This window comes from Arvicanthis niloticus, chromosome 2 (genome assembly GCF_011762505.2).
Source record: "Arvicanthis niloticus isolate mArvNil1 chromosome 2, mArvNil1.pat.X, whole genome shotgun sequence".
Classification (NCBI taxonomy): domain Eukaryota; kingdom Metazoa; phylum Chordata; class Mammalia; order Rodentia; family Muridae; genus Arvicanthis; species Arvicanthis niloticus.
In genome coordinates, this window is record NC_047659.1 from 12,822,951 (window position 1) to 12,836,545 (window position 13,595).

General features: G+C 49.3%; 1 protein-coding gene across 8 annotated transcripts in view; it reads left to right on the forward strand.

Annotated features, from left to right (window-relative positions):
* Dab2ip (DAB2 interacting protein) overlaps positions 1–13,595 on the forward strand; it is a 173,477-nt gene that overhangs the window by 65,223 nt on the left and 94,659 nt on the right. The window lies entirely within an intron of this gene.

The window sequence follows — 13,595 nt, forward strand, 5'->3', positions numbered from 1 at the left end:
GGAGAAATGCAAACCTTTCCTCGTGCTAGTAATAAGATCTTCAGCCAGAGAGGCCCTAATGTTTCAGGCTGACTTGGGGCTGGGCTAGTAAGTAGTAGGAGGTTAGGGGCTTCCACACAGAGGCTCTGCCCTGGGTTGTGGTAAGGCCATAATGTTTCCGTGGCTTAGGCCCACTGAAGGTGTCCATGATGCAGAAGCTGGGTTAGTTTACATCATAAGGTTATCTGGGGCATGGGACGCCTAGCCCCTGGCTGAGCCTCACCATAGACCCTGTGGCAGGTCTGGAGAGGTGTTGGTGTGGGAGTTGCTCCCCTCCCCCCTTTTAGGGTAGGGTCAGTGAAGCAGGCAGGCAGTGTGCTTTAGTTTACTTCCTCCAGAAAGAAGAGGACTTTCCCACTCCAGCAGCAAGAAACAATGTACAGGGTTTATTTAGGAAGTATTGAGTTCCCTATGCACAGAGTTCAAGTTTAAACTGTCTGACTCTGCCCACAGGCTTGCGGACTTAGTCTGAGGATTTCCCAAAGCATGTGATGTCCCCACCCTTTGCCTTTACTGAAGTGGCCTCTGCCTAGTGCCTGCGCCTAGTCTAGGGCTGGCCCAGCGAACCAGAGACCTGGGTTCAAGCTTCCTGAATGGGCAGATCACCTCACTTCCTGAGCCTTTGTTTTTCTCAGCTGTAGGAGAAGGTGTCATTGTGACAGATTCTTGCTTTGAGAATGGGTTTGGGATGAATGTCGGCATCGTTTGGCTCCCCCAGGGCCTTTCCTGCACTCCCCGTGCCCCTCAAGTGCCCTGCATGACCATGCCCTCATCTGTACCCACTGTGGAGGCTCCCAGAGGATGGGGGCTCTGCCTCCTTTTCAGCTAATGAGGCCAGCCACAATCAATGTTCAATGGATCAAACTTGTCTGAGTTTGGCTCCCAGCTGCGTCCAGCTTTGTGTGCTAGCCTGGAAGGAACTCACAGTTTGCTGAAAGTGGGGAGGAGGCCAGCCCTGATGAAAATTCTAGTTGGAGAAATTAAGGAAGGTTTCAGAGAGGGGTTGACGTTGAGAACGTGTCTGCTAAGCTGGTGGGATTTCCTTTGCCGGGAGTGACTGACTCGGCCCTAGGTCCAAGTCCTACTTCGAGAAAACTTGTCTTTCTGCTAGCTGTCTCTCTGAGCTTCAGAAATGGGTCCTGCCTGGGAAGCTGGAAGCCTGTGCCTGCAGCTCAGACAAGTTAGGTGTGAACTGTTGTCCTTTACCAGACAGGAAGGGACAGCCTGTGCATACGCCAGAGAAGGAAAAGGAAAAAGCCCTTGGTGTAGTTCATCCTGTATGAGAGCAGAGGACAGCTGTCCCGTAGAGTGAGTTCATCCTGCGTGTGGGGACAGAGACAGCAGTATGGACCTGATAAGGGCCCTTCGGCAGTGACCAGTTGTGGGTATGGGCAGAGTTGTGGGTCAGGGTACAGGGTGGCCAGGGGCTCCTTGTTCATCTTCTGCTAGCCCACAACTTTGATCCTGCTGCTCTGGCCACACTTTCTGTGGGGAGGTTGAGCCAGGGTGTGCCTCCTATTAGGAAGCCACCCTGAGGTGTTGAACCACTCCCTTCTGACCTTGGTGTCAGATTTGGCATGGCTAGGGGTTGGTCCCCTAATGGAAGCCTCACTTAAAGGGCTGGGCAGCCCCTGGCTCCATCTCTGTCCCACCTCATTTTTGTTCTCAGCAGGGAGGGAAAAGGAACATAGGCTCTGAGTTCAGAAATAGGAAAGTGCACGGAGGAGTTGGTAGCTGGTTGTGAAGACCCACAGATGGCCAGGCAAGGGTGTTAGCTAAGCCACTGCCTCCTATTGGGGCGGTGGGGGTGGGTGGGGCAAAGCTGGGAGGGACTGACAATGTCTCCAGCATCCCAGGGTTACACACTGTGCGCTACTAAAAAGGGTTTTCTCTTCTTGGCTTTGGTTTCCTCAACTGAAGGTTGGGTGGGGTGGGCCTTGCAGTTGCATGGAAGCAGTGAGCCTCATGGGATGCAGATATCTAAGCATCATACTGTGCTGTGTGGCTCTGGGCCTGGCTTGTGGAGTTGGGTGGCTGATCTCCAGAAGGGTGTCACCAGTCAGGGTTACCTCACCTCCCCATTTACTGCTATCAGGAGAAAGAACAGCTTCCTTAGAGAAATAGAGCACTCTTCCAACGTCAATAAGCCCTGGCCTGTCATTCAGTACATTCAAGCCTAGTCACAGGGTATATGGAGCTGAGTGGTACTTGTTCCCAGACTTATCAGGAGTGAGCCCTGTTGGCTGAAGAAACCTGCTTATTGGGGACTCTGGAACACAGGGCTCCTTTTCCAGACAGTACAGTGGTTAGTGGATGAGAGGGCTATTTCTCGTTCTATTTTGAAGGAACTGGTTGCCAACATTGGGTCCATTCCAGGCTCACAAGTCTTCCCTCTGTCAAGGGATCCTGTTCTGTTGCCCCGTAGGCTTGGACACTCCGGGTGTCCACAGTAATACCCAGGGAGGTCTGGGGTTTTCTGCATACACGTCCTGACAGCTGTCCTGTGCTAGGTCTTGCCAGGTGCCAGGCATTTGGCCAATACTTTCTTCTGGCACGGCCAGGTTTTCTCAGCTTCTGTGCCCATCTTCACTTTACCGTCTTGCTGCATGTGTCCCAGCCCTGCTTGGGTCTCTGTCCCTGCAAGGACTGCTAGAGTCTACCTGTGGGGTATCAGGAGTGGGCTCCCAGGAACCACTCAATATGCTCTGAAGAATGAAGGTATACCAAGAAGGGCTGGGGCTGACCGCTGGAGTGTGTCTTCCCACACTAAAGCTTAGAGCATGGCATCTGGGTCATCTCCCTCGGAGTCCAGATGGGTGTGTGATTCAGGCTTACCCTGCTCCAGATGACAGCATGGCTGTGCCTGTGGCCTGTCACTTTGGCGTCTCATGGGAGCAGTGGTTAGAGAAGGGCCCCATCCTCCACCACTAGGAGGGCTAGGACCGGGGCACTATGGGAGAAGGTGGCCACGGACTGGCAGTAAAGCTGTTAACAGTATAAATATGATAGGAAAAGGGAAGAGGCCTTGTTAAAGCCGAGGCCTGACCTCCAGCTCTGCCTAGCTATGGGATAGCAAGGCAGAGACCAGGGCCCGGCTCCGCCATCCGAGCTTTGGGGCCTTGGGCAAGGCTCTCCGTCTCTGGCCTATAGTTTATTCCTGTGTAAAATGAAGATGATACCTCAGCGCTGCTATGTATCTTACGTGTTCAGGTGAACTCCGAGTTCTCTGCTGGAACAGACCAGGCACTCTGCAAACTGAAGCCAAGCACACGGAACACTTTTCATCCACACCCCATAAAGGGAGTGAGCCCACCAGACCCTAAGATAGAGAAGCTGGGGCCAAAGCCCACCACAGGGTCTGTGTACCTCAGCGGGAACAGAGAGGAAGAGAGGAAAAAAGACAAATTGGATTTCAAAGGTCTCCCCTAAGACAAGGACCGGAGCAGGCCATTGGTTCCCAGGGGCCACTTCTGAGTTCTTGGGGGCCCAAATAGTTCATTCAGCTCCTGCCTTGTACTTAGGGATGTCCAACTGGTAGGTCCAAACTATTGCTTACAGGGCCTTAAAAAAAAAAGATTTATGTAATATGTATAGTGTTCTGCCTGCAGGTATGCCTGCAGGCCAGAAGAGGGCACCAGATCTCATTATAAACAGTTGAGAGCTGTCATGTGGTTGCTAGGAACTGAACTCAGGACCACTGGAAGAGCAGCCAGTGTTCTTAACCTCTGAGCCATCTCTCTAGGCCCCCCGCACCCATCCTGCAGTGCCTTTTGACAAGTCCCCTACAAGCCAGAGCCCTGCTGGCATCCGTATGGAGCCACCATTCCTTCCAGTTGGCTTCTCTTTTTACATAGATTGTATCCACCACTGCTGCCCCTACCTGTCTGACTGGCAGGTTACATGCCTCAGGTCTCAGGACGTCAGCCCAGTTTGTCCTCTAAATATTTCAGTGGGGATGGTTCAGTGTACACTGGGAGGTGAGTTCCTCAGAGGCAGGTGGACAGCCTGAGCCCCACTCCCTAGACAGAGCTCATTAGGTCCTTGGGGGAAGCCAGAGGCCACAGTTAATCTGCTGGAATGTCAGCCTCCTGGCCTTTGCTCTCCTGCCTGTCCTCATCACCTTTACTAATTAGGTAGCCTCTTTCACCATCTGAATGTGGGTGCCATGCTGAGGGCCTCCTCTGCTTATGTCCCATGTCTAACTCCCCAACCCTTCAATAAGGTAGGGGCATCGTTATTTCCACCCCCAGGTAAGGAGCCTGAACTCTGGTGAAATAAAATATGAAATTGGCAATGATGACAGAGCTGGAGAGCTCGCCTAGAACCACACCGGAAGCCCTGGCCTCTCCTTGGTTGGTGTGACTGAGCACTGGTCAGACCAGTGTGCCCTCGACCTCAGTGGGTCAGGGTAGAACTTGATTCCTGGGCACCTAGTTTATCACTCCTTTAGTTAGTTCCGCTCCCGCTAAGGCCCATGGCACACCAACAGTCAGGAGAAGCCTGCGTAGTTCAGTGGCTGCAGGAGCCGGTGAAGCACTTTACTTAAAATCTTTCTCAACTGTATTCCAAATAGGGAAACTGAGGTTCCCGGAGCCAAGATGGCTTACCAAGGTTACCTGGCAGTGTTGATGAGAGCTGCAGTTTTGAACTGGGTCCTACATCTCTTTGCATCCAACTTACATCTTAGCTTTGTCTTGCTTTTTTTCTGGATGGCTCATAGGAGGAAAGCGAGGCAGACGGATTCCTTGTTGGATCTGGTGGAAGAAAAAGGGGGTGGAACCCCTGTGTGTCTCGTCGCAGACTCGTTCACATCCTGGACCACATGCGTGTTTTGCTTTAGAAATGACCTGAAGCCTTTTGACTGGTTTTCAAAAGAAAAGCAGAGCCTGCCACTTCTCCAGTGACTTCCTCTGGGGCCATTTGCTTAAATGTCAGGAAAGGGAGAGTATTTCCTGGTCAGGAACATTCAGAGCTTGCTGGGAGCTGAAGTTTTGTTTTCTGCTCAGGAGGTATTTAGGGAGTCAGCCCCCACCGTGCTTCGCTTTGCTGTCCCTGGAAGATTGTGCTTGGCAGTCAGGGGTGGGGGAACTGAGAAGGAGCGGCCGTGACGCCTGCCCAAGTGTCAGGTACCGGCTCTCCGAGTGGTGGCTGGTTATTTTTAGCTATTCTCATCCAGTAGAGGCATTTCAGCGTTTGTTCAATATTTAATTATCCATCTGAAATTGGCCCACGTGGCCTGGAGTTGGGAAGTAGGTCTGTGCTGTGATTTCCTCTGATTGCATAAATAAGGAAGCGGGAGAATCTCAACAGCCCTCTAAATAATAATAATGGGGGAAGGGGCTTGGACCAGGAAGACATAGTTCCTCTGTCTAGACAGACCCTACCCATTTCAGAGGTACCAAGGGTGCCTGTGACACCCTTGGACTGTTTGTCTGTGCAGCTCACACCTGCAGCAGCTGTGTTTTTCATTTGGGGTGGAATCTCCTTTTTTGTGGGCCCTGTGTTCTCTTTGACAGCTGCTGGGTACTGAATGGAGGTTTGGGGATTTTGCCTTTGGAGGTCTTGTTAGCTTTTATTTCCCTCTCCTGACAGACAGGAGAGGGCTGTCAGCACCCGAGCTGTGTGATTTCTTTTTCTGTGGCCCTTGGAGGTGAAGCTTGACATGACTGTGAAATGGAAAAGCATCGTGAAGGCAGGCAGATGGGACTGAGAGGCTCCGTGCCCGCTCCGGAGGCAGCAGAGGGGAGGGGAGGAGGGGGAGGGCTGAGACCCCGAGAAGCTGGCAGGCCAGTAGGACTTCTTAGAGTCCGGCTTGGCCTGAGGAGTGGAGGTTTAGAGATTAAAAAAACCAATAAACTGGCAATCAGGACTAGTTTTAGAAATCATTGATTTTCTATTTATTTATACCTCTGTTTTGGGGACACTGGACTTGAATCAGGAGTGTAACTGAGGTGCTATGTGATCTCACACAAATCATTGGACATCTTTGGGCTCCAGAGCAGGCCTAGCATAGTTGTGACACTGTCGGACATGTCACAGACTTGAGTGTGTGTATTGTCATTAGCTCTCATTTGTCTTAATCACAGCTCTGTCATGCTGATGTGTAAGTACAGTGTGACATCTGGGGGAGAGGGGGGCTGGAATCATCTCCATGGTGTTCCCTCCCATCAGGGACTGCTACACGTGTAACCAGCACTCAGCTGGCCACCTACTGTGTGCACACTGTAGGCAGGGGCTGCCTTGGTGATGAAATAGCCCCTGCCCTAGTGGTGAAGGAGCTGAGCTAAGGGAGGGCCATGTAACCAGGTCAGCAGATGGTATGGACAGAAAGGTTGGCAGGGCTTTGAATAGTGAGCCAAGAGGAGTGTCCCCCAGTGGCACAGGGAGCCAAAGGAGGGATTTGGAAAAGGACACGTGATGAGCCTCTATCTCTTGAGCATGTGGACCGTGGCAGGAGTGTATCACTGTGTTCAGTCCTGGGGTTCACAGACCCTGTAGATGAGGAAAACCAAGGCTCAGACTGGCTAAGTGCATGGGAAACCTCCCTATACTTCTCAGGGCTGTGATGTGGGAAAATGACTTGAGAACCACAGCTGGACTTGCAGGGAGCAGGGAAAAGGCCCAGAAAATGAGTGTCAGTGAGAACAGGCACCCGAGTCGCTGTCTGCCCCTGAGAGGCTCCACACTGGGGCTGGACTGGCACAGGGAGAGAAGGATCAGAGCAGACTGGGGAGTGTGGCAACCACAGGTCTCAAGGAAGTGTAGGGGAGGAGGAGCCAGAGGTCACAAGAGCTTGGAGGCTGGCAGGTCACTCAACTCCTTTTGTCTTCCAGGGTGCTGCTTGCTATGAAGGCAGAGTGGGGGCAGAGGGGAGGCTGCACACTGCTTTGAGGATAGTGCTGGCCGGGGCATATTGATCTCTGGTTTGTGAACAGCAGTGCCTGTAACAGGGCCACCACGGCATCTGTTCCTTTATTTAAAAATATATATATACGTTTATTTTATGTGTATGGGTGTTTTGCCTGCATGTGTGTTTGTCCACCATGTGTGTTTGTATGCTTGGTGCCTAAGGAGGCCAGAAGAGGGCATCAGATCCCCTGGAACAGGAGTTACAGAAGGTTGTGAGCCACCACGAGGGTGCTGGGAATCGAACTTGGGTCCTCTGCAAGAGCAGTAAATGCTCTAAAGCTCTGAACCATTTCTCCAGTCTCCAGACTCTTGCATTTTGAACTTTGCTATTAGGAGTCAGAGATGATGGTCATTGTGATTTCAGTACTTGATTGGACAGGGTCAGAGGTCAAAGGGAGGAGCAAAACATAACACCAGAGAGCTCCCTTGCTCTCCAGATTCCAGGGACACGGAGGAGATAGCAGTTTTCTTTCCCTGGCAGCCTGGCATGGGCCCTGGGGCTGCAAAGAAGAGACAAGAAAAACCTGTGTAAAGCAGAGGGTAACCTGCAGACTGAAATGACCAGAAGTCTTGAGAGATACAGAGAGATACAGAGATACAGAGATACAGCTCGGGGAGTGAGAAATCTTTGGGTAGTTAATCTGTGGAGAGCAGCCAGGATACCTAGAGTTTTCTGGAAGACTGAGAAGCTCTTTGGAAGCATGGCACTTTTCAGGATGAGGCATAGGAAGCATGTGGTGTCAAAACCAATTGCTGAAGATGCATCTGTGGTAGTCTACAGGTGCTAACACAGTTGTAGAGTTTCCAATGAGGCCCACTGGAGGTCACAGAGTGAAATGAGACTCTCCCCTGTCCTGGACAAGCTCCATCCTGGGATGGATTGTGAGGTGGTATGTCCAGAGCTCCTGAGAACTAGCTACACATATGGCTTCTTCTCCTGGCCTACCCCTACCCTGGGAATACTTTGCTCTATGCTAAGGGTCCTGGGGTGTGGTGGGTGTCCTGAACACCCTCTACGTGTCCCTGTGTCTCCTCCTTCAGATTCTCCACAGCAGAGGACAGAAACCATTCATTCTGAACCATATTTTGAACTTGGAATAAGCTTGAATTCCAATTCCGTCTATTTGAGAGATGCTGAAATATCACGGTTAATGACCTTAAATTAATTACTTTTATGTTGTTGCAACATAATAAAAATACCTAATAGAAGCAGCATAAAGGAAAGAAGGCTTTATTTTGATGCGTAGTCTCAGATGGCTTTCAATCCATCACACACACACACACACACACACACACACACACACACACACACACACCCTCTGAAGATACTGGCTTGTGGTGGTAGGAACCTGTGTAAGCTGTTTACATCCTAGAAGAACAGAAAACAGAGAAAACAGGCTTGAACCAGAAGTGGGAATAACCTTCAAAGACCCACCCCTAGTTGACCTGCTTCCCCCAGCCAAACCCCATTTTCTAAAGTCTTTATTCACATGCTTCAAAATAATGCTGCCAACCAGGGGCTGAGCATTCAGAGCGTGAGCTTGTGGGGGCAGTTCAAGCCCATGTACCCTTCCTTTCCCCAAAGCCGATCAGTCTCATGAGCTCAAAATGTGCGTTTGAACATGACCAAACATCCCTTTCAGCTAGAAAGTGAATCTCTTAGGAGTGTGGTGGGGTCGGGCAGGGAGGACACTCTGAGTCTGGAGGGAGCAAGGCATCAACCTCTCTCTCACTTGCCCACACCTCAGTTTCTGGAATCCCTTAGGTTTATGCCCTGTCTCACTGCCCGTAGCTGCATGGTCATGATCAGACCTGATTTCCTTTTGTTGAAGTCAGAGCTGGCACCACGAGAGTAACTACCTCTCTCCGTTTCCTGGAGGTCTGTTTTTTATACATTCAGACAGCCAGTTGTGCAAGCACTGCTGTTAGGAAAACTTGCCTGCCCCTTGGTCTTTTCCTCAGAAGTCAGTTGACCATATGCACATGATCTATTTCTGGACTCCATCCTGATCCATTGATCTATACATCTTATCCTTATGCTAATGCCACAGCCTTGTTTACATTAGATATTTTCAGACTCTATGTCTTGAAACCCATTAGCAACAGAGGCTGCTAGCCCTCCCCCACGTCCTCAGGCTTGATAGGCTATCTGAGTCCTCCGAGTTGCCATCTGAATTTAAAATTCTGCTTGTTAGAATCTTTGAAAAGCTTCCTTTTAACTAGGATTCCGTTGAATCTGTAGGTCACTTTGAGCCAGATGTCACCTGAACAGTATTAGGTTTTGCAGTGTCGTGTTGGTCGTTCATTTCTTTAGACTAAAAGTTAATCTCTTTCAGCCATGTGTTTTGGTTATCAATCTTGTATGTGTTAATTTTTAAAATATGTATTTGTGTGTGTGTTAACACACACACAGAGGTGGGGGGAGAATATGAGTTGTCAGTGCAGGCATGTTTGTAACACGGTATATGTGGAGGTATGAGGACCATTTTCAGGTGTTGGTTCTCCTGCCTTGTTGGTGCAGGGTCTCTTATTTCTGCTTTGCGGCATACTCTAGCCTAACTGGACCTTGAACTTTGGACAGTTTTCCTCTCCCTATCTCCCACCTTGCTCACTGTAAGAGAGCTGTGATTACAGACTCAAGCCACTTTATCTGTTTTTTTCCCTATGGGGTCCAGCATTGAACTCAGGTCCTCATCATCTCTCCAGTCTATGAACTAATGTTTTAAAAGGTGCATGCGTGCGTGCGTGCGTGCGTGCGTGCGTGCGTGCACATGTGCATGTGTATGTGTGCATATGTGTATGCTAATCACCTTGGAGGAACTAAGAGTTCACCATACTGACCACTTAGGCTGGTGAGTTTCATGTCAGCACAGGACTCCTGAATCTGAAATAGAGGACAGATTCCTGGCCTATCCTGGCAGGCAGCTTGAGCTTTCTGTTCCCATTAATTCCCCTTCCGTCCAGGTACCAAGGACAGATTGTAGAATGATCTATTCTTGAACAAAAGCTGCTCTGCTTGGCGATTTTTCCAGTCTAACCTCATGTCTCTTAAAGGTTCTGATAAAAAAAAAATCTATGAGTCAGTGGCTACTTAGGCTAAAACACAAGGAATTGAGGTGCAGCCTTGTGATAGGACGACATCATTGAATCAGGACTGGGAGCCAGGTGTGGCGGGTGCCTGCAATCCTAGCTCTTGAGAAGTGAAACAGGAGGATCAGGAGTTTAAGGATATCCTTGGCAAGTATTGGGCTAGCCTGAGCTCCATGAGGCCCTGTCTCAAAAGCAAACAAGACAAACAAGAAATTTGGAGATGATTAAAATAGAATTCCAGGTTACTAAATACAGAAAGAGTAAGAAAGTATGAACAACACATATAAAATTGAGTATAGAGGGGCTGGAGAGATGCCTTAGCTATTAAGAGTATTTGCTGCTCTTGCAGGGGACCTGAGTTTGATTCCTGGCACCTACAGTTGCCAGTAACTCCAGCTCCAGGGATCAGACACTTCTGGCCTCCATGGGCACCCAAACTCACATGCACTCACTGATAACCGCATATACATAATTAAAAAATAAAACCTTCTAAAAAATGGATGAACACACTTAGCTTTATGCATATCTCAGCTTGCTGAGAGAGATAAACCCGCTGAATCACACAGCCATAGCAGTCTCATGTAATGATACAATTTTTAAACAAAGGTGCAAAACATTACAGAACATTAAGTACCGAGGTGCGATTTTGAGGGAAGAAAGAAATAGTTTCTAATGAATGAAGTGGGAAGGAGGTGAATCTAGCATTGCTGCCACCCTTCGCCTTTCGGTGTGTCTTAGTTAGGGCTTCGTGCCCTAAAGTTTTCTTGACGGTAATTTGTTTGTATTGTCAGGATGATACAAAGACTAATTATTAGGCTAAAGACATGGCTCAATGGTTAAGAGCACAGGCTGGTCTTCCAGAGGACGTGGGTTCAATTCCCAGCACACACATGGCAGCTCACAACCATCTGTAACTCCAGTTCTAGGGGCTCTGATGCCCTCTTCTGGCCTTTCAGAGCATGGCATACAAGCAGTATACAGACATATGCCAGCAAAACATCCACACTAATAAAATAATTTTTCCAAAATATGAGGGGTGTGGATGAAAGGCTTTTTGCGTATAGATGTGAAGCATACAGCTATTTTTTGAGTTTCAGATTTTATTTTGTGTGTCCCTAGAGGTGGGCGTGGGATAAACCTGTGGGAGGTGAGTGAGCCCTGAAAGTTAGTGTTGTGATTTCTTTATTGGTCACCGCTCCACCATATCTTTTGAGACAGGGTCTGTCGTTGAACCCCAGGCTCTCCTATTGAGCCCTTGGTTTCTGCCACTGCCTCAGTGATAGGGCTGCAGATGTGCCCGCTGTGCCCAGCTTTTATGTGGGTGCTGTGGATTAGACCCCCATGCCTGTACAGCAAGTACTCTTTCCATCGAGTCATCTGCCAGTCCTCACATGTCATTTTCTAACAAATCCACATTTATTTTCATGCCACTGTGTTGCTGGATGGAAGCCCCTCTTCTTAGGCGGGGTGGAGGAGGGAGGGGAACACACAGCTCTGCATGGGCCAGTGATCCTGGCCTTCCACCTTTAATGCAGTAAGACTAACTCTAGCCTTGACTGGGGACTTGTTGGTACCTGTGGGTGCTGTAACAAAGGGTCGCAGTGCCTTAAAGAAACCAATGTGAAATCTGAGATCTGGAGGTCAGAAGTCTGCGGTCTTTTCAGTGGGCTAGTCAAAGGGTCTTAAGGCTGTGATCCTTAAGGAGGCCCTGGGGCCAGTGTGTTTCCTTTCCTTGTTTAATTTTCTGGCATCTGCCTACAGTTCTGGGCTCACTACCTCACCTCTGCCTCACTGTTGCTTCCCTGGTGACGCTGTCTTTCTGTCACCTTGATTTCTCCTGTGCCTGGTCATGGTAACACTAGTCTATAACCGAGCACTCGGGACACTGAGATGGCAGGACCCTGAGTTCAAGGTCAGCTTAAGCTACTTAGCAAGATCCTGTCTCAATAAACAAATTAAATAAATAAAAATTAAAGTCTTTGTTGTCACAGGGTGCAGAGTGGCCTTCCTTCTCAGCTCAAGGTTCTTACCATTTCTGAAGAGTCCTTGTCGCCATCTGAAGAAACACTTTCACAGGCTCCAGGTGTCCAGACGTGGCTTTTGGGGAGCCAGTATTTGCCTCACAGGGGAGGGGAGGGGTTGACCGCCAGATAACACCTGGCTGTAGATGGAAAGCCAAAAGCTTAAGTGGGAAGAGTCATGCAGCCTGAGGCAGGAGACTACCTGCTTGTGGTACTTTCACAAATATCACCAGAGACCAGGACAATGAATTTCATATGCTTCTCTGACACACAGGCACACACACACACACACAGGCACACACACATACAAAAGCACACACACACACACACACACACACACCACCTACCACACATCACATACACCACGCATACCAACACCATGTACACACCACACACACCATGCATACCACATATGCACCACACATGCCTTCCTACACAACATACATATACACACCATACATGTACACACCACGCACACACACACACAGGCCCCCATTGCTAGAACGCTGTCTGGAACGTTTTGGGACGGCCCAAGTGTAGCTAGCGTCCTCTTGACAGTCATGATGATTGGAGCTTTGCCGTGGTCTTCCCTGCTGTCTGCTCATCTAAGCTGCTGTTAGTCTTGATGTGCGGTTTGGTTTTTAATTTTATTTTTCCTCTTCATTTTGTTTCTCTTTAGACATAGGCAGAGGGAATGGTTTGCACTGAGTGATCATGTCACCTGTATGTGTTTTACTATTAGTGTTTAGAAGCTGTCATGCTCTCTCACTGTGTGTCACCTGCCTCTACTCTTAGGCCCTCGAATTCTCCAAAGAGAAGCTGTCTGCTGTTTCCCTCTGTTGCCGTGTGAACATATGCCCAGGAAGGAGAATGTCTTTGCTTTAGTCACGTGGACAGTAAATGCATTTTAGTCTGCAGGGTCCACCACAAGCCTCAGCTTCTCTTCTGAAATGATTACAGGTTTTCAGGCAGTTGTTCAAACAGTATAGCTAGACCTGGGGCCAACTGCTTCCCTTTGGCTGCTTGCAAATGCCCATCAGGAACATTCTAGAAACAGAGCTACAGTTCTTACTCAAGGTGATGAGGCACACCCTGGACACCAGGGTTGGGAAGAACCTTCTTTACTGTCTGGGCTGCCCTGGAGAGGTCTAGGGAGGTGGGGCTAGTGGTTGATTGACTGTTGTCACCAAGTGGAGGAAGGCAGGGCTAAGTCTCACAAGGCCTCTTTTTTTGTGGTTAATTGAAACAAGATCCCTTGTGTAGCTCAGGCTAGTCCTGAACTTGAGATCCTGTCTCATCCCCACCCCAGGTGCCCTGTTTCTTGCCTCTTGGGAGAGATGTGTTTCAGAAGCTGCTAACTCCGTATGTCATTGATGAAGAAGTAATGCCCCCCCCCTCTTTTTTTTTCTTCTGAGAGGAGGAAGCTTGATGTTTTGTGGATGACAGCGGCCTTGTCTCTGTGGACTGCTAAGACAGTTTAGGAAACAACCTTGTTTGGTGTCACTTTGTTATCCTGGGGTCACCCTGACAAGAATT